Source organism: Scyliorhinus canicula, unplaced genomic scaffold (genome assembly GCF_902713615.1).
Source record: "Scyliorhinus canicula unplaced genomic scaffold, sScyCan1.1, whole genome shotgun sequence".
In the NCBI taxonomy this organism is placed as follows: Eukaryota; Metazoa; Chordata; class Chondrichthyes; order Carcharhiniformes; family Scyliorhinidae; genus Scyliorhinus; species Scyliorhinus canicula.
In genome coordinates this window covers 1318795-1343428 of record NW_024055461.1, presented here as the reverse complement: position 1 = coordinate 1343428, position 24634 = coordinate 1318795, and the positions used below count along the sequence as shown (strand labels likewise).

The window sequence follows — 24634 nt, the reverse complement described above, 5'->3', positions numbered from 1 at the left end:
TCCACGAATGAGGGATTATAGTTGCAGTGTTAGGTTGGATAAACTAGGGTTGTTCTCTTCGGATGAAGCACATTGAGGGGAGATTTGATTGAGGTGTACAAGTTTCTAATAGATTAGATGAGATAGGTAAAGAAAAGCTGTTCCCACAAAATATTTATGGGACATGGATTTGAGATTATGCGAAGAGATACAAGTGAATGTGAGGAAGACCTTTTTTTTTACACCGTGGTAACGACTCAATGCTTAAACTCAAAGGCCAATAATATCCAGGTCCTGATGAATTGGATCTGCTCTTTGTGATGTTTCGTTTGACTTTCCCCTCTGTGAATCCTCCCCTTTTAACCCACTGTAAAAGGAGTTTTCAAACTCCATCAGTGTGACTGCAGGATAGAAATTGCCTCCATTCTCGCCTCCTGCTCCAGGATCAGTAAAGTTAGTTAAAGATAATTTCTCCTGAACAAATCCATTGCTGCATTTCCTTCCTGAAGCCACATTTGTCCACTGGGGCCCGGCACCGGGAGAAAGCGGCAGCTGCCGTTGTGTTGGGTGTTGAGGCGGTGCGGCTAGTTTGTTATTGGGGGTGTTGAGGCCTCCCGTCCCACCCACCCACTGCCCCTAACGCTGCCTCCGCTTATCCGCCTCCTTCCCGCCTGAAGATGAGACAAACAAGTGTCTGTCCCTGGACATGAGCCGCACTGCGCATGCCCCACATCACAATGCCCGGGGAGTGATTGATGGCAGCTCTGGAACAACAGGACAAAGGGGCGGGTCTGGATGACCCAGCGAGTGAGGCTGGTCCTCCAACCAATCAGAGTGAACGAGGGCGGGTGGGACTGAAGCATACGCAGTGTGGGCAATGAAAAATGAAATGAAAATCGCTTCTTGGCACGAGTAGGCTTCAATGAAGTTACTGTGAAAAGCCCCTAGTCGCCACATTCCGGCACCTGTCCGGGGATGCTGGTACGGGAATTGAACCGTGCTGCTGGCCTGCTTTAAAAGCCAGCTATTTAGCCCAGTGAGCTAAACCATCCCCAGGCGAGGTAGAGAAGCTTTTGTGTCAGATCCACAAAGGGTAAGAGGAATATTGTGGAACACGGGAGCGATGAATCAGCCTGGTGGGTGGAGAGGTTTCCCAAACCTGGGGCGAAATTCTCCGACCCCACGCAGGGTCGGAGAATTGGCGGGAAGCGGCGTTATTTCCGCTCCCGCAGGTTTTCGAATTCTCCCGCCGGTAAAAAACCGGCGTTGTGCAAATCCCGCCGGCAGCCTGTGAAACCAGCTGGCGCCGGCGGGATTTCATTTTTTTTGCACTGACCTTAAATCTCCGGCCCGGATGGGTGTGTTCCCCCAATGCCGGAACACACCCCCCGATGCCGCAACCCACTCCCCCTGATGCCGCAACCCACCCCCCCGATGCCGCAACCCACTCCCCCGATGCCCCCCCGATGGCCGCAACCCACCCCCCCCGATGCCGCAACCCACTCCCCCGATGCCGCAACCCCTCCCCCGATGCCGCAACCCACTCCCCCGATGCCGCAACCCACTCCCCCGATGCCCCCCCGATGGCCGCAACCCACCCCCCCCGATGCCGCAACCCACTCCCCCGATGCCCCCCCGATGGCCGAAACCTACCCCCCCGATGCCGCAACCCACCCCCCCGATGCTGCAACCCACCCCCCCGATGCTGCAACCCACTCCCCCGATGCCCCCCGATGGCCGCAACCCACCCCCACCCTAACCCTAACCCTAACCCCCCCCTAACCCTAACCCTAACCCCCAATGCCGGAACACACCCCCCCCCCCCCCAATGCCGGAACACACCACCAACCCCCCCCACAAATGCCGGAACACACCACCAACCCCCCCCCCCCCCCAAATGCCGGAACACACCACCAACCCCCCCCCCCCACAATGCCGGAACACACCACCAACCCCCCCCCCCCCCAAAATGCCGGAACACACCACCAACCCTCCCCCCCCCCAAAATGCCGGAACACACCACCAACCCCCCCCCCCAAAATGCCGGAACACACCACCAACCCCCCCCCCCCCCCAAATGCCGGAACACACCACCAACCCCCCCCCCCCCCAAATGCCGGAACACACCACCAACCCCCCCCCCCCAAAATGCCGGAACACAGCACCAACCCCCCCAAAATGCCGGAACACACCACCCCCCCAAATGCCGGAACACCCCCCCCCCCAAATGCCGGGTCTGTCTCTCTCCTCCTCCTCCTCCAAAATACGCCGGGTCTCACCACTTCCGCAGCTGGAGAAACTGACGCGTATAGCGTCAGTCAGCTGCTGGCCCCTCCGGGAACGGAGAATAGCGGCCTTAAAGAAGGCCCCGACGCCGGAGTGATTAACACCGATTTTTTTCGCAGGCAACCCGCGTTACGAAGGGCTACGGAGAATCCAGCCCATGTTGTGCAAACCCATATCTGGAAAAAAAATCACTTCCTCGTTCTCCCGTTTCAAGGAGCGGCGTCGAGAGGGTCCAGTGATCGGTTCGGGATAACGACCGCCATCTTTATTCGGGACAATGAGCAGCAGAGCGCATGTGCGGCCGCCATGTTTGTTGGGGGCAACATTTTCAATGACTGGGAGAAGCTTATTCCACATTGCTTAGAATGGAGACAACCTGGCCAGCAAACTGCATTACCCTTTGGCCTGGGTACTTGACCTGCCATTACCCCGGTTTGCACAGACCCAGATATCTATGATCAGAGTAGCAACAGAGAAGTGAAGAAACAAGCAAATTCTGCTCTCTGGATCCCACTAACTCAAAGGACGCCTGACCCCATGTGGGGCTTTGTTCAGTTACACAAAGGCCCAGGTGGGAACCCTAGGAGCGGCAAGGCGATGTAGTGCTTAGCACTGCTGCCTATGGTGCTGAGGACCTGGGTTTGATGCCGGCCCCAGGTCACTGTCTGTGGCCTCTGCATGTTCTCCCAGTGTGTGCGTGGGTTTCCTCCGGGTGCTCCGGTTTCCTCCCACAGTTTAACAATAGGCAGGTTAGGTGGATTGGCCATTCTAAATTGCCCTTAGTGTCCAGAAAGGTTAAGTTGGGTTAGGGGATAAAGGGAATGGGGTGGAGGTGTGGATCTTAAGTGGGGTGCTCTTTGCAAGGGCTGGTGCAGACTTAATGGGCTGAATGGCTTCCTTCGGCACAGTAAATTCTATGGTTCTTCCCATGTCTGCGTGGATCTCACCTCCACAACCAAAGGTGTGCAGATTAGGTGGATTGGCCAAGCTAAATTGCCCCTTAATTGGAAAAAGACGATTGGGTACTCTAAATTCATTTGAAAAAAGGAAATATTTTCCTACAGACAGAACAGACAAACATCTCTTCTTCCACATTCACAGGCCAATGATATTCAGGTCCTGGTAAATGGAGTGACCCTGTTAAATCTTGGGGAAAAATATTTTCATGTAGGTTAGGGGGTCCACAAAGTGTTTTCCAACTCCTCCCACCCATCTCCTTAACAGGTTGACACATTTATTTGTCTGACTAAAAGAATGGTCTCTGGTCACACGGTGGTTAGCGCTACTGCCTCACGGCACCAAGGACCCGTGTTCAATCCCAGCCCCGGGCCACTGTCCGTGTGGAGTTTGCACATTTTCCCTGTTTAAAAGATTCATCTACTTGCAGACTGAGTGTATCCAGAAGCACAGTGTGGTTTCTGTGCTGACAGATCTACAGTGAACATGATCGTCTCCACACACCAGCTACAAGAGAAGAGAACAATTGGGATTTGATCTAAAGTGTCAGTGCTGAGAAAGTGAAATGTTCAAATTACTGAGTGAAAGATAACCGTTCAGTGTGAATCACAATTTACTGGTACAATTGGAAAAGGCACCAAAATGTTTCAATCTCTGAAGATAAACTTCAGCCTTGAAGTTATGTTTCGGAGCTCACAAGCTGTGGGAAGCTTTGTGAATGTTTCCTCTTCCCTTTTGTAAACAAGCAGAGAAGTTAACCCTTTCCCCTGACAGCACGGCATGATTTGAAATAAAGACTTTGACTTTTAAATATTTGGCTTCACCTCATTTGTTGGGGTCATATTTCCGGCCGTGAGAATCATCGCAGGCGGGATGGAAATTTGCCAGAACATTTTTATTTATAATCCTAATCTTTATTGTCACAAGTAGTCTTACATTAACACTGCAGTGAAGTTACTGAGAAAAGCCCCTAGTCAGCACATTCTGGAGCCTGTTCAGAGGGAGAATTCAGAGTTGTCGTGTTAGAGTACCTTTAAGACCTGGGTGTTTATCAAATAGCTGAATTGCATGTACCTTTAAGAAATGCGTGTTTATCAGATATCTGCAGTGAAGACAGACAGCCCAGCTCCACCCACACTCTGATATCACTGCAGCTATTTGATAAACACTCATTTCTTAAAGGTACAGCTGGTCTTCCAACCAATCGGAGTGAATGAGGGTCGGGGCTGATCCTGGATCTCCCTCATTGGCTGAGACTGTATCATTTTGAGTTCTTACCATTGGCTAAGTGGGCGCGGGTTCCAAAACCTCTTCCTGCCTGAGCGATGTTGACCAATGGGAGGATTTGGAAGACCAGGTGGACTCTGGTCCTCCAGCCAATCAGACTGCGGGCTTTCTGTAAATGAAGATTGAACTTCACACAGACTAAAACTTCTTCCTGTGTCAAACCTCTGAGTAAAATACTTTCCACTTTTCACTTCAATGGACTTTAAATTAGAGTCCATTCACCCTTCTACAGAACTGTTACAACAAGGAACAAACGTTACCTCTGTTTCTCTCCCAACATATGTACTCAAACAGTTCCAGAGTATGTTGACTAGGAGATTTTCACAGTAACATCATTGCAGTGTTAATGTAAGCCTACTTGTGACAATAATAAAAATTATTATTCTGTGTTTGGGTATTTTAAGGAGCAGGTAGAACTTCCTTGGTTCAGCCTGTTGTCTCCTCATATATTCCCATCAGTTTTTGGTTAATGTGTCTGGAGTCTGAGCTCTTCCAGTCTGTCTCCAATTCTCCTTAGGGCAGCATTGTGGTTATCACAGTAGCTTCACAGCTCCAGGGTCCCAGGTTCGATTCCGGCTGGGGTCACTGTCTGTGTGGAGTCTGCATATTCTCCCCGTGCATGCGTGGGTTTCCTCCGGGTGCTTCGGTTTCCTCCCACAGTCCAAAGATGTGCAGGTTAGGTGGATTGGCCATACTAAATTGCCCTCAGTGTCCAAAATTGCCCTTAGTGTTGGGTGGGGTTGCTGGGTTATGGGGATAGGGTGGAGGTGTCGGCTTGGGTAGGGTGCTCTTTTCAAGAGCCGGTGCAGACTCGATGGGCCGAATGGCCTCCTTCTGCACTGTAAATTCTATGAAATTCTGTCTGGGGTATATGGGTCTAGGTATCTTGGTGTTGTGATTCATGTTGTTTAGTTGTCTGTCTGTCACCAGCAGGTATTGTTGTCTCTCGATAATGACTGTGCTGCTACCCTTGTCTTCTGGTCTTATGGACATATCCGTGTTGGATCCAAGCTCCTGGATTGTCTGTCTTTCTCTCCGGGTGAGATTCTGTTTGTCTCTTGTATTTCACTGTGACAGGGCAGAGACCTGATTGAAGGGATTCAAACATGGGAGTTCTGGGAAAGATGGGCAAGGATTTGGGAGGTGACAACATGTTCAAAGAGTTTGGAGAGGAGAGGAAGGTTGAAGATGGGGCAGTAATTTGAAGGTTGGCAGGGTCAAGGGTTTGTTTTATTGAGGAGGGGGTGAAACTAGAGAAACTAGAGAAAGATGTGGGTTCAGGGCTCGGGAAAGGATGAAATTTAGAGACAGTTTGGTCCGGTGGGCTTGTGGAAGGGAGGGAAGCAGCAGAGGCAGCTGATCGGATTGACTCAATCTCAGTCACAAAGAAGCTCCACAAGCTCCTCACACTTCTTGTTGGATGTGAGGATGGAAGAGACAGGGCAGAGCGAGAGAACTTCAAAAGGGACTGACTTGTGTCAGAGATATTAAAAAGTTGCAACACTGCGCGTTTAACACAAATCTAATTTATTTGACTTTCAGCCAGAATATTAGCCCCTGTAAATGGGCTGGAGTTTGTTATCAGCAGAAAGAGACCCAAATGAACATGGCTCAGTCCTGAATGTGAGGAACAGCAAAATCAATCACTGCAGTTACTTGTGGCCTTTTTGGTGTCCCAGGAGATGGGATGAAGTAGTGAATCCCTTCCCACACTTGGAGCAGGTGAATGACCTCTCCCCAGTATGAACTCGCTGATGTACAGTGAGGTCAGAGGATTGCCTGAACCCAGTCCCGCAGTGAGAGCACCTGAACGGTCTCTCGTCAGTGTGAACACGCTGATGGTGCATCAGTTCCCCAGAACTTTTATAGCACTTCCCGCAGTCTGGACATTGAAAAGGTCTCTCATCAGTGTGAACTCGCTGGTGACTCAGCAGGTCAGGTGACTAAATGAATCCCTTCCCACACCCTGAGGAGGCGAATGGCCTCTCCCCAGTATGAATTTGTTGGTGCCTCTGCAGGTTAGATGATCGAGTGAATCCTTTCCCACACTTCGAGCAGGTGAATGGCCTCTCCCCAGTGTGACTTCGCTGATGTACAGTGAGGTCAGATGATTGTCTGAACCCAGTCCCACAGTGAGAGCACCTGAACGGTCTCTCGTCAGTGTGAACACGCTGATGGCGAACCAGTTCCCCAGAACGTTTATAGCACTTCCCGCAGTCTGGACATTGAAACGGTCTCTCATCCGTGCGAACTCGCTGGTGTGTGGACAGAGAGGATGACTGAGTGAATCCCTCCCCATACTCTGAGCAGGTGAATGGTCTCTCTCCAGTGTGACTGCGGGGATGAGTTTCCAGCTTGGATGGGGAAGTGAATCCTTTCCCACAGTCCAGTCATTTCCACGGTTTCTCCTCAGTGTGACTGCATTTGTGGCTTGTGAGGCCTGATGATGGAGTGAATCCTCGTCCACACACACAAATCAAGTACGGTTTCTCCCCACTGTGAACGATGCTTTTTCCTTACATGTTCAAAATCCTATGATATTCAGGATAAATTGTGGTCGGTCAGATCCTGATGTGATGCTTGGTTTGAGTTTCCGGACTTTGAAGCCTCCCCTTCGAACACCCTGTAAAACTGATTTAAAACAGAAAATAGGGAGTGAGAGAGAACCCACAAAAACACAAAGGCAGATTTCAATTCAGCCGAATGAATCTGATTACTTGTGGGGCCGGCTCTGGGAAAAAGTGACCATGGAAACGGCTGGATTGTTATAAAAACCCAACTGGCCTCTTTGGGAGGAGAGAGAAAGAGGTGAAGAGGGACTTTGTATATTTACAAGACAGATTAAGAGAGTAGTTTGCAAAGCATCCAATCTCGACATTGAGCTTCATAAATAGAAATACTGATACTGAAACTATGCTTCTGGTGGCACAGTGATTAGCACTGCTACCTCACATCCGATCTTGGTGACTGTCTCTGTGGAGTTTGCACTTTCTCCCAGTGTCTGTATGGGTTTCCACCCGGTGCTCAGATCTCCACCAACAGTCCAAAGAAGGGCACATTAGGTGGATTGGCCTTGATAAATTGCCCTTAGTGTCCAGGGATGTGCAGGTTAGGTGGAACTATGGGGTTTCAGGGACAGGGTAGGGGTGTGGGCCGAGGCAGGGTGCCCTTTCAGAGAATCAGTGCAGACTCGATGGGCCGAATGGCCTCCTTCTGCACTGTCGGAATTCTATGGTTCTAATTCTATTCTATGAATCTTTATAAAGCTCTGGTCACCACTCTTCAGGAAGGATGTGAAGGTTCACGGAGAAGGTGCAGAGGAGATTTACCAGAATGGATCCAGCAAAGGAGGTTGAGGGGAGATTTGATTCAGGGACACAAGATTATGCCAGATTTCCATCGGGTGGACAAAGAAACTCTGTTTCCATTCACTGATCATACAAGCAGTCGGGACACAGATTTAAAGTTTTGGGTAAAACCTGGATTGAACTATATCAGATCCTGAAGGGTCTTGACAGGATGGATGTGGAGAGGATGTTTCCTCTTGTTGGAGAATCGACAAATAGGGCATCACTGTTGCAAAATAAGGAGTCGCCCATTTCAGATGGAGATGAGGATTTTTCATTCTCTTGAAGGTTGCAGGACTTTGGCAATCACGTCCTTAAAAGGCAGTGGAAGCAGAGTCCTTCAATATTTTCAAGACAGAGCTGGATAGATTCTTCATGAGCAAGGGGGTGAAAGGTTATCATGGGTAGGCAGGAATGCTGAGCAGGTTCGAGGGGCCGAGTGGCCTGTTCCTAGTTTGTATGTAAAAGGTACAGGAGATATGAGGTGATATGAGATATGTTTTTACACAGCGAGTGGCAATGACGTGATACTTGCTGCCCATGAGGGAGTTTGAAAATAAATTCATGAATCATTTGATTTCAAAAGGAAATTGGATAGAGATCTGAGGGAAATAAACCTGCGAGGATACAGGGAGAGAGCAGGAGAATGGCACTGACTGGATTGCTCCAGAGAGCTAGCATGGATTCAATGGGCCGAATGCCATTCTCTGTGTCATCATATCGCTGACTCTCTTGTATAATCTAGTTTTGTAATTTAACCCTGGCGGGTTCAGATATCACTCAGGTAAATCTGTGCTACACTCCCTCCGAGGCCATTCTATCCTTCCTCAGGTTTGTTGCCCAGAACTGAACACAGTTCTCCAGGTTTGGTCTAACCAGGGTTTGTGAATCTCGGGGCTTTTCCAGTCACACTGAGACCTGAAGTCTTCCCTCACAGACAGAACAGACAAACCTTTTACCTTCCACACCCAGATGCTGCTGATATTCAGGTTCTGATGAATCGAGTGACTCTGTCAGATCGCGATGTGACATTTGGTTTGTGTTTCCCGTCTGTTAAACCTCCTCTTCCAGTATCCTGTAAATTTACAGAAACCTCACTGTCAGTTCAGGATAGAAATTCACAACATTCTCTCCTCGCCAACTTTGATTAAATGTATTCCTGGAGATTTGATCACATGACCTGCCCCCATCCTCCAGCCATTAATCGGCCAACACATCCATCCTTGTGACACACTGCCTTCCTCGGCCAATTGGGAAACAAAGTGACTCATTACCTTACAGGACAGTGATTGACTGTCAGCCAATCAACCTTTATCCCATCTTCAATATTTTTATATCCACTGAAGAGAAATGTTCAAAGAAAATTACATTAAAATCTTCTTTACTGTCCTAATGATTTCCCAGACACGAATCTCACCAAGACAGAAGGTTAAATTTGAATTAATTTAAAGTCTACTGAAGACCCTGAAACCATTGTTGGTTGTTGCAAAGACCCATCTGGTTCACTCATGTCCTTCAGTGAGGGAAATCGTCCATCCTTACCTGGTCTGGCCGACATCCAAAGGCCAAAGACGTGCAGGTTAGGTGGATACAAATGAAATGAAATTAAATGAAAATGAATAAAAAATTGGCCATGCCAAATTGCCCTTAGTGACCAAAAATGGTTCGGAGGGGTTATTGTGTTACGGGGATAGGGTGGAAGTGAGGGCTTAAATGGGTTGGCGCAGACTCGATGGGCCGAATGGCCTCCTTCTGCACTATGTGTTCTATGCACATGTGACTCTAAATGCACAGTCAGCTTGTTGACTCTTAAAATGCTCTCTGAGATGCACTCAGTTCAAGGGCAATTAGAGCTGGGCAGTGAATGCTGGCCCAGCCAGCGACACCCACATCCCGTGAATGAATAGAAAAGAAAATCTGCCATCCTTACCTGGTCGGACCGACACGATTCCAAACCACAGCAATGTGGTTGACTCTTTAAATGCCCTCCGAGATGGCCGAGCCAGCCACTCGGTTTAAGGGAAATTAGGGATGGGCAATAAATGTTGGCCCAGCCAGTGACTCCCACAAATGATTAAAATAAAATCCTGGAGACTCCAGTCAGTCAATCTGGGAAAGTTGGCAACCGGTCCAGGCTCACAGCGCATGCGCCCTGTGGCACCTTGTCCTCTGTAAAGATGGCGGCCGGTAACCCGGGCCTGTCGCCGCTCAGCTCTCACTCTATTCGGTGCTGTTTAAGACGGGACCGTTAACATTTTACTCAAGAGTTGAAGCCTCCACGGGGTATTTATGTAGCCTCCCGGCTCACTCCGCAGCTTCTATTGCTCCCTGGCCACCCACCGGCTCCAATCCTGAAAGTTGCTCGATTGTTTCTATCCCGCTCCTCGCACCGTCAGCGACAACCTGAACTGCATATGCGCCGGACACAGCCGGACTCTGCGCATGTGTGGGGAGCTTCTGTAATGTGGATAGAGCACATTCTCGGCCACAATTTATGTTGGGTACTAATTCCACCATTGAAATAGATATCGTTGATAGAAATTATTTTTGCCAACCGATTACAATTGGTACCGTTGGACCAAGGGAACAAATGTATTAAATAAATTAATACAGCAACTAAAGAGCACAGGCCCTTCCACCAGAGTCTGTCCTGGGTGTGATTGACAACAGACCAAACACGGACAGTGAGTTGTTAACGGGTTGGGGTCTGAGCAGGTTCAGGTGAACAGTGATTTTTGTCTTCCTGGACAGAACAGTTAAACTGCCCCTCGTCCATAACAATGTGCTGCAATTGGATCAAATTGTCTGGGCTTTTAAAGTTGGAGTGTTAACCAGTGGGAAAACTGAGGAAATTCCTTTGCACATGTGAAGTGTGTGAGTGATCTCCCTCTGAACTGCACATTAGATTAATCAATCACTAACTCATATTTATTCTTATTCAGTGGAAACATCTTCCACTTGTCTATCATATCAAACCTGTTCATAGTCTTACAGGATCAGGTCATCCTTCATTCCCTTTTCAAGAGAAAATGTTATGCCCTGTCCAATCTTTCTTACTGGGTGTAACCTGCCAGTTCAGGCATAATTCAAATATCTTTTCCTGCATCTTCTCCAGTCCTTCTAGATCTATTTTACAATATGGAGACTTTAACTAATCTGAGCAGCAATCTCACCATTGTCCCCAAATGCCTGTATGTTGCAGTATTTTAGTCATTTTACTGTCAGCTGAATGTAAGATGGGACAGAATAAGATCCAACGAGCCCGTTTGTAACACTGTAGAACATCTACAAACCTGCCTCTTCCCCGTACTGCTAAACAGTTGACTTTTTCACTCTTAACCTGTCAGCTATGTCATTAAGAATAATGTGTCAGAGAAAGACTGGATTTCAGCTTGGTGACACCAGGCCAGACTAAATTTTAGTTCATAGAATTGTTGAGCTAATTTCTCCACATCATAAGATGCCACTGATGATTCCTGAACTGTCAAACTAATTTATATTTACCCTCTGTTCATCTGAAAAGTGTTGATTCTGCTGTTACTGCCACTGATAATCACACCCAGAACTGAACCATCTTCAATCTGACAATTGGGGTTTATTTCGATTCCCTGTAACTGAGCTGGGCGAGTGTTTAATATCTTGTTGTTTGTGAAATAAATCAGCTTTGTCTCAAACACACAGTGTCAAGTCCTTGATTTCTCTTGGGGGAAAGGAAATTAATTGATGGCCACATGGCACCAGGCCATGCCCGTCAGTCTTTTTAAGACAGAGATATATTGGTTCTTGAATAAGAGGCTCAGGTGTTATGGGGAGAAGGCAGGATAATGGGGACGAGAAACTTATCAGCCATGATCGAATGGCAGAGCAAACGCGATGGGCTGAATGGCCTAATTCTGCTTCTCCATCTCTTTTTTAATGAGAAGATCTCAAAGAAACGTATAAAATTCTAACAGGAGTGGACAGAGTAGATTCATAAAGAATGTTCCCAATGGTGGGAAGTCCAGAACTAGGGGGTCATAGCTTGAGGACATGGAGTAAAACTTTTAAGACTGAGGTGAGGAGAAATTTTTTCACCTAGAGAGAGTGACGAGCCTGTGGAATTCATTACCACAGAAAGTCGTGGAGGCCAATACAGTGTACAATTTGAAGAAGGGGTTTGATACAGCTCTTGGGGCTAAAGGGATTAAAGGATATGTATGACTCTGTAGCACAATGGATAGTGTGTTGGACTTCTACTTAATCGCAAGTAAGGGATTCAAAGGTTGTGGGCTCATATCCCACCAGAGTCAACTGTTAGCGTGGCACAGTGGTTACCACTGTTGTCTCACAGTGCCAGGGACTCAGGTTCAATTTTAACCTTGGGTGGCTGTCGGTGTGGAGATTACACCTTCTCCCCATGTCTACGTGGGGACGCATACATGGGGAGAAAGTGCAGAATCCGCACAGACAGTGACCCAAGCCTGGAATCGATAAGAATGGGTGATAAATGCTGGCACAGCCTGCAACGCCAATGCCCAATGAATAAAAAAAAAGTTTCATTAATTGTCACTCAATTAAGGATCACTACTTATTTAATCATGTTACAAACTAATTAATACATTTGGTTAATACAAGATACACTGGTTCTTTTCTGAGTAGTACTATAATCCATACGCTTTACCCGCTGTCTGTGTCTATGTATTTACATTGTATGTTTATTGTATGTCCTATGTTTTTTCATGTATGGAGCAATCTGTCTGGAAATGTAGAACAATATTTTTCACTGTACCTTGATACACGTGACAATTAATCAAATCCAATCAAAGAGAGTTTCTTACTAGTCTTCAGATTGAACAATAAACCTTCTTAAAAAGTATTCATTAATGGGAGGTGGGCGTCACTGGCTGGACCAGCATTTACTGCTCATTCCAATGCCCTTGAACTGCATGTCTTGTGAGGCTATTTAAGGAGACTTACAAATCAACCACAACATTGCTGTGGATCTGGAGTCACGTGCAGGACAGGCCACAAAAGGAGAGCAGATTTCATAAACGACATTAGTGAACCAGACGGGTTTTTACAACGATCAACAATGTCAACATTAGACTTTGAATTTGAGACTTTTATTCAATTTCAAAAACTGTCATAGGCAGATTCGATCCCAGATCCCTAGAGCATTAACCTGGGTCTCTGGATTACTAGCCCAGTAACAATACCATTACACCTCTGCCCAGCCCACATAGTCTTGGCAGAATATGATGTCTTGTAACTTCTCAAAATTATAAAGTAATTTATTTTTTCAAACAAATTCTGATAGCTCTGCAGTTTCTGGAAACATTTTGGTTGGAAGTGTTACTTTTTAAAATAAAGAACTAGTCTTTACAAGATAACTACCTCACACACCAATTCATGTATGATAATCTATGTTCACTACTGAATAATCATAAATTTAATTATTGCTTTTTGCTGTGAAATCAATGTGGTTAATACAGAAAAGGTACAGAAGGTGAAATGGCTGCAGGAAGCTGCATGTTCGAGGTATAAAAGGGCTTCCTTGACCATGTTACTAATGACAGGGAATACACTATGAAAATAACAATTTCAAAACTAAATGTAATTACACATACGTACTGTTTTTGTAAATCCACCACTCTGTCTTAGAATTCCCCCTATACCAAAAAAGGGCCAATATTCTAAAATGGTGAACAGGGATTCTCACTCCCTGACTCCCATACAGGCTTCTGTGGGTGCTATTCAGGTCAAACTCTCCTTTCAAGTTATCCCCCGGTATAACCCATACCTTCACCGAAGAATTTTACCTACTTACCCCTTAATAGCATTGATGTCCTGGGTCCTGCGTTATTAAGGAAGTGAAGTAAGCTAATAACCACTTTTTCAGGTTAAATTATTTTATTATTATCATACTTTTTTTTTATAAGTTGTAAACACTTTCTCTACAGAAAGGTAAACAGATTAGTGATTTTGGATGTTGTCTGGTTGGTTGGGGACCTTCAGACCCAAACTTAACATTTTACCTTTAAATCCTAGCCTTCTTTAAATCTATTACCGTTTACACTCAGCTGTTTGCTTTGCCTTTCCCATAACCGAGTTCTCTCTCTCTCCTCCTCTTCTCTCCTGATGCTGGTTCTCTGTTTTCTGTCCTCCTTCCTCTGAGCTCCGTTCTGACCTCTCCAGCTGCTGCTCCCTCGCGTTCTGCTTTTCTCCCGATGTCTGCTGCCTCGCACGTGGGGGGAGGAGCGAGGGAAGCCCGCGCTTAGTGATTTTTGGCGGGAGATCGGGACCTCCGATGGGGAAAGGACTACGGGGCTTAAAGGGGCAGTCCATTACAATATTTCAACAGCACAAAGAAATGTATGCAAACTCTGTTTTTTTCTTTTTCCCTTTCTCCTGCTGCAGGTTGTAATAACAATTCTGACAGACTGAAATTGACTGCATTTTTGACAGAAGAGCTGGCCACAGTTTCTGCTCTTTTCAGCTGCCACCAACCTCTTGTGGGATCTTTCCCTGCACTCTCCCAGACCAGATATTGGCAGACCTCTATGTTTCAAATGACACATTCTGTATTTTCCAGAACACCCCGTCTTGACATTTGAAACATTACTATAATTTGGTTTATTGTCCCCCCATCCAATTGTACTAACATACATCCCTGATCTTTGTCATTTGTATGCATATCACAGACCAGTGTCAATAAGAGTCTTGTTTTCCGTTCCAGTCCAATTACCGTGAACCATAGCCATAGCCGCTCAGGAAGGTAACACATTAGCTTTCCGTGTGTTCCACTACCTCCAAAGCATTTTACTTCCTTGGGATAGCAGCACCGTATAAGCTTCCTCATGTCCCTTAGAACCAGCACACAACTCAGTTCATCAGTAACCAAACAGATCTTTTGTCCATCACTGGTTGTTACGTGCCCCATTTTTCCGTCGTCCAAATAGTTTTCCATTTCTGATTGGAATGGGGTAATTGTGATATCATGTACCACCCACTGATCCCTTTGTTTCATTAATTTAAAATGTTCAATTGATCCTGCTTGTATTCCTAACTTCCCCATTAATGTCTAACATTGTCGTGAATCATGTAAGTCTGCCAACCTCTGGTTTACATGAGAGAATATCTTTCTGACAAAGTGTATATTTTTCATTACAGCATTTGCAAAACCACATTGAACCGTCTTTTTTTTCAAACAAATTCTCCCTATTGTTAAATACATAGTAAAAAAAAAATCTTATCTTAACACATTATTCATTACCTAACCACACAAATAGACTGTGTGTTACAACTTTACATATTTTCAACTGTTAACAAAATTTAATATCAATATCGAAACATTCCTTCTTGGCTTTGGGAACAATAATTATTACATACTAAATATGGCATATAAACAACATCAATATTATTTGTAATGTACTATATAGTTAAATCAAGAAAACACACTAAACTACCCCTCTATTAAAACATTCACAGAGTTTAGAAATGCGGATCAAGTTCTTTAACGACACACATACCCCCCTTATCATATATATATAACAGTCCCTATCAATTTACATGAAAATTTAATATTTTTTTTTAATTTTTATTTTTTATAATAACGATTACAGCTCTTCAATGCAATATTGTTTTGCTGCATTGGTAACAATTTTCCCGCCGTAGTATCAAGCTACTAAAATTCTTAAACTATTGTCATTTATCATATTGGGGTTCCTCGTCAGTCGCTGCTATCTGCCGAGACCCTTAATAATTCCACCACGTAGTACATACTCCATGGAGACCGCAGATCACCCATCAGCTAATGTCCAGTTAGAGATGTCTGACCGGAGGTTTCACTGTCCAGTTATAATTTGATATTTTGATTTGTTTCTACCCCGTAAAGTTTTCCTCGGGGTTCTGTCATTTAATTCCCTCAAATATGTAGCCAATTGCATCATTAGTTTCCCCCCCAATCCTGTCTAAAAGATTCCTCTCTGGAGTGTAGTTCTCTTCCTTCTTGTGAACTGGTTCGTTATTTATTTTTTCCATCTGAAAATCAAATGAACAGATCAAGGGTGGAGAGGGCCCTATTCTTTAATTTGTACTTTCTGTTTTCATTTGGTTAACCCAGAAATGCCCTCTCCAGGACTTCCGGATTTCTTTTGCCACCATTTCTTTTTGAACTGGTTTATTTTCCATATCCTTGATGTACATCATACCATTAAGGCCTGTTAAGCCTCCTTCTGTCATTGCACCCCTGAGTGAGATTCGAAGAATCTCAAACTCCTCTGATGCTCACTGGGTCGTGTGTTTCAATTGTGACACAATTCCTTTTGCTCCAGACACCATGCTTCTCTAATTCAATTGTATGTGTACCCAGAATCTGAACAATCTTGTCTTTACATTTTACAGTCTCACGAATGATTTTCCCCACAGTCTTAGTTGGTAGCTTCACCCAAACTTCGTCTCCTACTTGATAATTCCCAGATTCACTTGGGTCCCCTTGTCCCTGGGAGACAGAGGTTCCAAGATTACTATTAAGATCAAATACTATTCTTTCAATGTCTTTATCCCAGCCTTTATTATTCTGATTCTTTATGATCCAATCCTTTACTTTTCTTACAGACCTCTCAGCCATTCCATTACTCTCAGGTGCATATTTCACGGCCCAATTGATTGTTATTCCTCTGTCAGCACAAAAGTTAATAACAGTATTGTTTCTAAAGTGCGGCGCGTTGTCCATTCGGATCGATTCTGGTCTACCTCTGGAGGTCATCATTTCTGCCAATACCCTTTTGGTCGTGGCTCCATTTGCTTTGCTGGTTGCTCTAAGGTCAATTTCTCCCGTGCAGCTATCAGCTTTGACTAAAAAATACAAATTACCGTTGCTGCTTCTGGGAAAAAGTGGTCCTGCATAATCTAATGACCATTCCTGCATTGGTTTCTCAGTTTTTATGCTCCCATATGTTTTATTCCCTCTCTGTCCTCCACAGGCCATACATCTCTCACATTTTCTCCTTACTGCAGTTAAATGTTGTCTCCAATAGGCTATTTTAATTCCCAACTTTTTCAACTCCCTTGCGACTACAACATGACCCCCATGTCCTGTGGCTTCATGTATTTGCTTAATTATCATTTGAAGGTCGGCTGCTGTGTTCCCAAGAGTCCCCAAGATTATTGTCCTAAGTCTGGCTAATTCATCCACTTCCTGATTCCCCTTACACAGTTCCCCAGTTCCTTTTGTGTGTGCTTTTTGATGAATTGTCTGGATCTCCATATCGGCTAAAATTTTATCTATCTCTTCCCACTGTTCTTTCTGTTCCAGTAGTTTATTTCTACCGTTCGTCCAACCGTTTAGTTTCCAAAACTCCAAATCTTTCTCCAATCCTTGCTGCACGAAAAAGCTGTCGGTTACAACGGTAACTTCCTGCAGCTTTCGCTGCTGACACTCCTTTAACCCTTGCAATACTCCCTCTACCTCAGCTGTCTGAGCTGATCCAATGATTATTCCCTGTTCCTCCACTACTATTTTTCCTGAATTTTTTAAAATGAATGCCCATCTGGCTTGTTCTTCGTCCTTCTTGACTTTATTACCATCAGTATATAATACCCAAGCATTCACCAACTCCGTTTTACTAACTGGTTCATCAAGTTTCTGTCCCTTTTTAATGTTATGAATAAACATTAAGTCAGGGTTTAGAAGAATGGTTTCCCATCTTTCCCATCGAGCTGTATTCGCGCCTTGCTGGCAAATCTGTCTCCTGGTTAGCTCCTTTAATTCCAAAAACTCAGCTGTGACATAAATTTTCTTACCACCCGACAAGTTTTCTATCTCTGCTATTCTCTTTGTTATAGCTGCTAGACATTTCTCGATGTTTGAAAACTTTTGTTCAGCTCTCGACCAGTTTCCTGTCAGATGTTTGATAGGTGTCTGATTGCTAAGATTAGCAAGCACCATACCATATCCATTTTTATATATGTCTAATTTAATGCTTAAATCATCCTCTTCTTGTCTCCCAACTAATGGTCCCGATATCGCAATTGCTATCTTTAACTGATCTAACCCTCTCTGGGCCTCGCTGGTCCAAATAAAATCCCCTTGCAATGTTTGATAAATGGCTTTAGCATAAAGACTAAAGTCTTTCACTACTGGCCTTAGATATCCCAATATTCCCATTATTTTTTGAACCCCTTTTTTCGAAACAGGCGCAGTAATTTCAGCTACCTTCTTCCTCATTTCAATACTGGCCTCTCTACCTTCCTTCGATACTGAATAACCCAAATAGTTGACTTCGCTTCTCCCAATTTGACATTTCTTTAGCCCTATTTTAAAGCCTGCTTCACTAAGTGTCTTAATTATCCTGGCCACTCTTTCCACATGTTTGTCCTGATCGTCATCTCCAATTAATATATCATCGATATATACTAAAGCCAAATCATCTTTAATCAGTTCCCTGATTATTGCCTGAAAGTGATTCGGAGAATTAACATATCCCTGTGGCAGTCTACAATATACATAATGCTTAGTTCCGAAGGTGAATGCTGTTTTCTCCCTGCTGTCTGGGTCTAATGGAACACTCCAGAATCCATTCGCCAAATCTATACTAGTTAAGTAAGTTTTTCCCGCGACTTGCTCTAAGGTAGCTTGTGGATTTATTAAATATCTCTTGTCCTTCTTTGTGACTTTATTTAAAGCTTTGTAATTTGTTACCATCCTAAATGTACCATCTGGTTTTCTTACTACTTGAAGTGGACTATTTGTTGAGGCATATGTGACCCCTTGAATAATCCCCTGCTGCTCCAATTCCTTGATTATTATCTCCAGCTCGCTCTTAGCTCCTCTAGTCAAAGGATACTGTTTTTGAGGTCTGTGTTGTCCCCCGTGAATTGTGTGTTGGAACCGCTTGCTAATTAAACCTGTGTCATTCTTACCTATCGCTAGGTTTGCTCCCATTAATACTTCTTCCATCTTCTTCCAAGCTTCATTTAAAATACTTTTCTCTTTCTGTTTCCTTATTTCCTCCATGTTATCAATTGGTTTTAATATCCTTATTTTTCTAGTATCTATTTTTATTAAATCTTTCCCCTGACCAGCTGCTCTTCTTCTCCTATCCTCAATGAATCTGTCTCTTTCCTCCCGACTGAGGGCTAGGAATTGTTCCCTTGGTAAGTAATCTAGATTTTGTGGTGGAGGTGGCCCTTGTGACCGCAGATTATACCCATGTTGTGGCATTGCTGGTTGGGCTAGATTGTGTTCCGATTTGTCAGGTATCTGTCGGTTTGGTGGTCTAATCTGAGCATTTTGTGTTGAAACATTATTTTGGGCAGCTGCTACTCTTTTTTGTTCCCCTTTTGTGTGTTTATCCTTAAATGCTTTGCCTGCCAAATCAAATTTCACCAGTTCTCTTCCTATTTCTCTTCTAGAGGTCGTTAACAGTATTGTTGAGAGGCTATTTCCTCCTGGAATCTTGGGTCCTAATTCCCTCAGGAATCTGACTACATCGGCCCCCTCTTCCTTATTAACCTCATATATTCGGTCGACATATGTTGTGAGGTGTTCCCCTGCATATGCTGCCTCTGTCATCTCTTTCATTAAGTTAGCTCTCTCATTTCCCAAATCTAACTCATTTATTAAATCTGAGACTTCGCCTGTAACTATTTCTCCCACTGAATCAATCAATTTGGTGGATTCTCCTGATGCCCCCATTTTCTTCGCTAACTGTTTTAACCTCTGTGAATACTCAATTCTACTCTCCCCATGTTTCTTTGGGCCTGCTGTCTTCATTACTGCTGCTACTATTTTATACGGTACCATGCCTCCCTGTCCTTCCTCTGGACCTGGTGTAAATAACTGAACTACTTTCTCACTTCTGGGGCATGGTGTTCTTAAAGGTGTCCTATATTCTGAGAAATGTATCTGTCGTTGTACTGGTTCTTCCTCAAAATAGGGGGTACCATGTTGTACAAAATCTTCCACCGGTTCTATATATTCTTCAAACATTGCAATTGGTACTTGGCTATCTCGTGGAGCATAACTTGCCCTATCCATAGGAGTAGGAGCAGTTATTCGGGGTCTTGGACGATTCTGTATCCTTTCTTGTGGTCTTAATGCTGCTGTTATCTGGCCTTGTGTTTCTGTGCTGTTCCTTACCCTACTCATGGCTCTTCCGAAACTGTCATACCCTTTGCTCATTTGCCAAATTTTAGCTTTGGGGGTAACGTTTGGTAATTCCAGTAATTTCGTAGAATCAATTTGTTGACTTCCTCCTAATATTTCTCCTATTTTAAGTCCCCTAGATGTAACCTCTCTTTCCCATCCTTCCTGATCTCTATGGTGTACCATTTTTGCTTCTGGATTATACATATAATACGGTAAATCCTTATTTATTGGTCGATAAGTGGAAGGTTGTTGTTGTTTCCAGTAATCACTATAATCCCCTATTTCTAATGGTTTAGAATTTTTTCTATTCCCTATTCTTCTCCTTGGTTTTACTATTTCCTCATTCTCTGATGAGGATGATGATTCTTCCTGTCCCAGCGCAGGAGGCGCCATAATCCCAACTAGGCTTTGTTCCTCTTCACTTTCTTGTGTTTCAAAGAAATAATCGATAAAAGCTCCTTTTTTATATGTGGCAGATTGCCGTGGCCAATTTTCTTCCTGAAACGGACTTGGATCTGGGTATTGAAAATTGTATCCCTTTGGGAAATTTTCAAAGGGGTCCGAATTCTCTCGGCTATCTGATTCTAGGACTGATTCCTCGTCATTTTCCATTTCTAATGTTTCATTTTTCTGCAGTTGTTTTATATATTTGTTTGCCACTTCAGAGTTACTTTTGTGTTCACTAGGGATCTGTATTATTTCTTTCATGTTTTCTTCGTCAATGATTTTAATCAGTTTGGAGCACACTTTGCCCACTTGAGCAGCTGCATGCTTCTGTCTGTGTCCGAACAAGATTAGTGATTCAGTTTGCTTTTCAAATGCAAACTTACAAAGTGCTTTAAGGATCCCTACTGGATCTGTATATTGCAGGGCTTTTGGCACTCTAACAAAGAAGGAGATATCTCCGTCTGGATACATATCTTTTTTCCAGGATTTCTTTTGCTCTTTTAATTTCTTCCATTCCTGTTTCACTGCTACATTTCTCTTGACCGTATCCCAGGGCATGAGAATTACCCTAATTGCCATTTTTCGGATTTTTTTTCTGTTCCTGGTTGTCCCTTTCAGGTGCACTCTGAAATTAAGGATAAGTACCCTTTCTGGGCCCTATCCAAGGCTGACCAAGGCACTATCTTCCTGCTTTAGTTAAGGGTCGATTGATTATTGGTTTCTGAAGATAAGCGTTCCTATTTTCCAGAAAATGTCCGCACAATCTGCCTTACCCTGAGGATGATTTATTCTTTAGCCCCTTTTACCAGTAATGGATGCAAAATTTTAGTGCTGTCACCAAAATGTCTTGCAGACTTTTCTCAGGGCCAGTATCTTCTAGTCTACTAATTTTCACACCCAACCTGAGCTTCTGTCCCCTCGATCCACAGAATATCCTTACAAAAGCCAATCACACATGACTTTCCAAACTAAACTCGGCAGGTAAAGTTTGACTCACACACAGGCTAGAAACTTCTAATATTCTAGCCTTTGTGCCGGTTAGAAACTTCTAATATTCCAACCGTTTCTTGGGAACTAGAAACTTCTAATATTCTAGCCCCTATTTACCTAGAAACTTCTAATATTCTAGGCCTCCTGGCTGGCTCGCCATGTTTTTGTAAATCCACCACTCTGTCTTAGAATTCCCCCTAAACCAAAAAAGGGCCAATACTCTAAAATGGTGAACAGGGATTCTCACTCCCTGACTCCGATACAGGCTTCTGTGGGTGCTATTCAGGTCAAACTCTCCTTTCAAGTTATCCCCCGGTATAACCCATACCTTCACCGAAGAATTTTACCTACTTACCCTTTAATAGCATTGATGTCCTGGGTCCTGCGTTATTAAGGAAGTGAAGTAAGCTAATAACCACTTTTTCAGGTTAAATTATTTTATTATTATCATACTTTTTTTAATAAGTTGTAAACACTTTCTTATACAGAAAGGTAAACAGATTAGTGATTTTGGATGTTGTCTGGTTGGTTGGGGACCTTCAGACCCAAACTTAACATTTTACCTTTAAATCCTAGCCTTCTTTAAATCTATTACCGTTTACACTCAGCTGTTTGCTTTGCCTTTCCCATAACCGAGTTCTCTCTCTCTCTCTCTCTCTCTCTCCTGATGCTGGTTCTCTGTTTTCTGTCCTCCTTCCTCTGAGCTCCGTTCTGCCCTCTCCAGCTGCTGCTCCCTCGCGTTCTGCTTTTCTCCCGATGTCTGCTGCCTCGCACGTGGGGGGAGGAGCGAGGGAAGCCCGCGCTTAGTGATTTTTGGCGGGAGATCGGGACCTCCGATGGGGAAAGGACTACGGGGCTTAAAGGGGCAGTCCATTACAATATTTCAACAGCACAAAGAAATGTATGCAAACTCTGTTTTTTTCTTTTTCCCTTTCTCCTGCTGCAGGTTGTAATAACAATTCTGACAGACTGAAATTGACTGCATTTTTGACAGAAGAGCTGGCCACAGTTTCTGCTCTTTTCAGCTGCCACCAACCTCTTGTGGGATCTTTCCCTGCACTCTCCCAGACCAGATATTGGCAGACCTCTATGTTTCAAATGACACATTCTGTATTTTCCAGAACAGTACTTACAGCTTCCTACATTACAACAGTGAATATGTTTCAATTCAAAAGTACTCCATTGGCTTTAAAACACTTTAGGAGGTTCAGTGGTCGAGAGGTTTGATAGAAATGTACATTTATTCCAATTGTCCGCATATATTACACTCGGTGTCCTCACCAGAATCATTGATAAAGATTGAGTCTTAATTTTGTGTAATACCCACGTCATTGACACCATTTTGAATACTCTGTGAAAATTCACACACACCATATGCACAATTATTTGTTGTAAAACACAGCGAGTTTTTGTGATTTGGAATGCACTGTCGATAAATGGTGCTGGAATCTCATTGGAATGCAATTTCCAAAATGTAATTTGATGCATTCTGAAAAAGAAAACAAAATAGCCGGACTCTGGGATTAAATGGGTCGCTATACAAAGTGCTGGCATAGGAAAAATGGGCCAAATAGACTCCTCTGTGCTCGAACAGCCTTGTGTACATGTAAAGGGAGTGGTAACAACCTGGAACCTATCGCCTATGAGGGTGGGAGATGCAGAGATGATGGAATGATTTCAATAGGAAATTGGACAGGCATTGAGAGAAATAAACTCACAGGGATTTGGGGATAGAACGGGGCAATAGACAGACTGGCTTCCTCCACAGGGAGCCGACACGTTCCCAAAGGGCTGAATGGCCCCATTCCCCACCCTCCAGATGCTGTGATCTCAGGAGTGAAATTTAGTTGCTCCAGTCACTCCAACTAACTGGTGTCCCTCATCTCTGGTACCATTCTCGTAAATGTTCTCGACACCGTCTCTGAGAACTTCACATCTTTCCCAAAGTGTGGGGCAATTATATATAGGGTTCCATTCTAGAGAGATAGAATTGAAAAGCACGGAGGAAATGTTCAGCTTGTTTAGAACCGGGGTTAGACTACACTGGGAGCAGTGTCAACATTGGTGATCTCCATTTCGATAAAGGAAATAGAGGCACTGGATAAGGTGCAACAAAGATTCATAATATACAGAACTGAGAGCATTTAACACCCAGGAAAGTCTGGGGCTGCTTTTTTCTGGAAAGGAGAAGACTGATGGGTGACCTGGAGGAAGTCTTTCAGATTATGAAGGAATTCAATAATCCAATAGGAATTTCAGCAGAAACCTCTTTACCAGCGAGTGGTGAGAATGTGCAACTCACTCCCACAGCCAGTGGTTGAGGTGAACAGCATTAATACATTGAACGTAAAGCTAGATACATACATGAGAGAGAAAGGAATAGAGGGAGATGCTGATGGTGGGGGGGGGGGGGGGGGGGGGGGGAAGGAGGGTATAGAGGGGGGGGATATAGAGGGGTGGGTGGAGGGTCATGTGGAGCACAAATACTGACAGACCATGGCTAACCTCAGCCGCTATGGGAATTTAACCTGTGCTGTTCGTGTCACTCAGCACAAACCAGCCATCCAGTCAACTGAGCGAACCGATCCCCATGTAAATCTGTAATAATTCCATAAATATTAGTGATTGCCTGTCACCCACCATACCATGTAATGTAGTTTCCCAGTGCACCTCAGACAACATGCCCCTCATACCCTGATAGTTTTCTTCTGTGAGAAGCACCAAGACAAATTAAACAAAAGAACCACGTAACCACCATAGCCCATCTTTATGGCAATGTGGCATGATTTGGGGGATTTCAAAACAGAAATGGTAATGAAATATCTTCTAACCTGAACAGCATGGTAGCATAGTGGTTAGCACAGCTGCTTCTCAGCTCCAGGGTACCAGGTTCGATTCCCGGCTTGGGTCACTGTCTGTGTGGAGTCTGCACGATCTCCCCGAGTGTGCGTGGGTTTCCTCCGGGTGCTTCAGTTTCCTCCCACAGTCCAATGATGTGCGGGTGAGGTGGATTGGCTATGATAAATTGCCCTTAGTGACCAAAAAAGATTATGTGGGGTTACTGGGATAGGGTGGAGGTGCGGGCTTGGTTGGGATGCTCTTTCCAAGGGCCGGTGCAGACTCGATGGGCTGAATGGACTTCTTCAGCACTGTAAATTCCATGATCTATGAACCTCCAAACTGCCTTTCACTCTTCGATCCATGTGAAATG

General features: G+C 44.4%; 1 pseudogene; it reads right to left on the bottom strand.

Annotated features, from left to right (window-relative positions):
* Positions 1–6025: 6025 nt before the first annotated feature.
* On the bottom strand, positions 6026–6950 carry LOC119959664 (annotated as a pseudogene).
* Positions 6951–24634: the final 17684 nt, after the last annotated feature.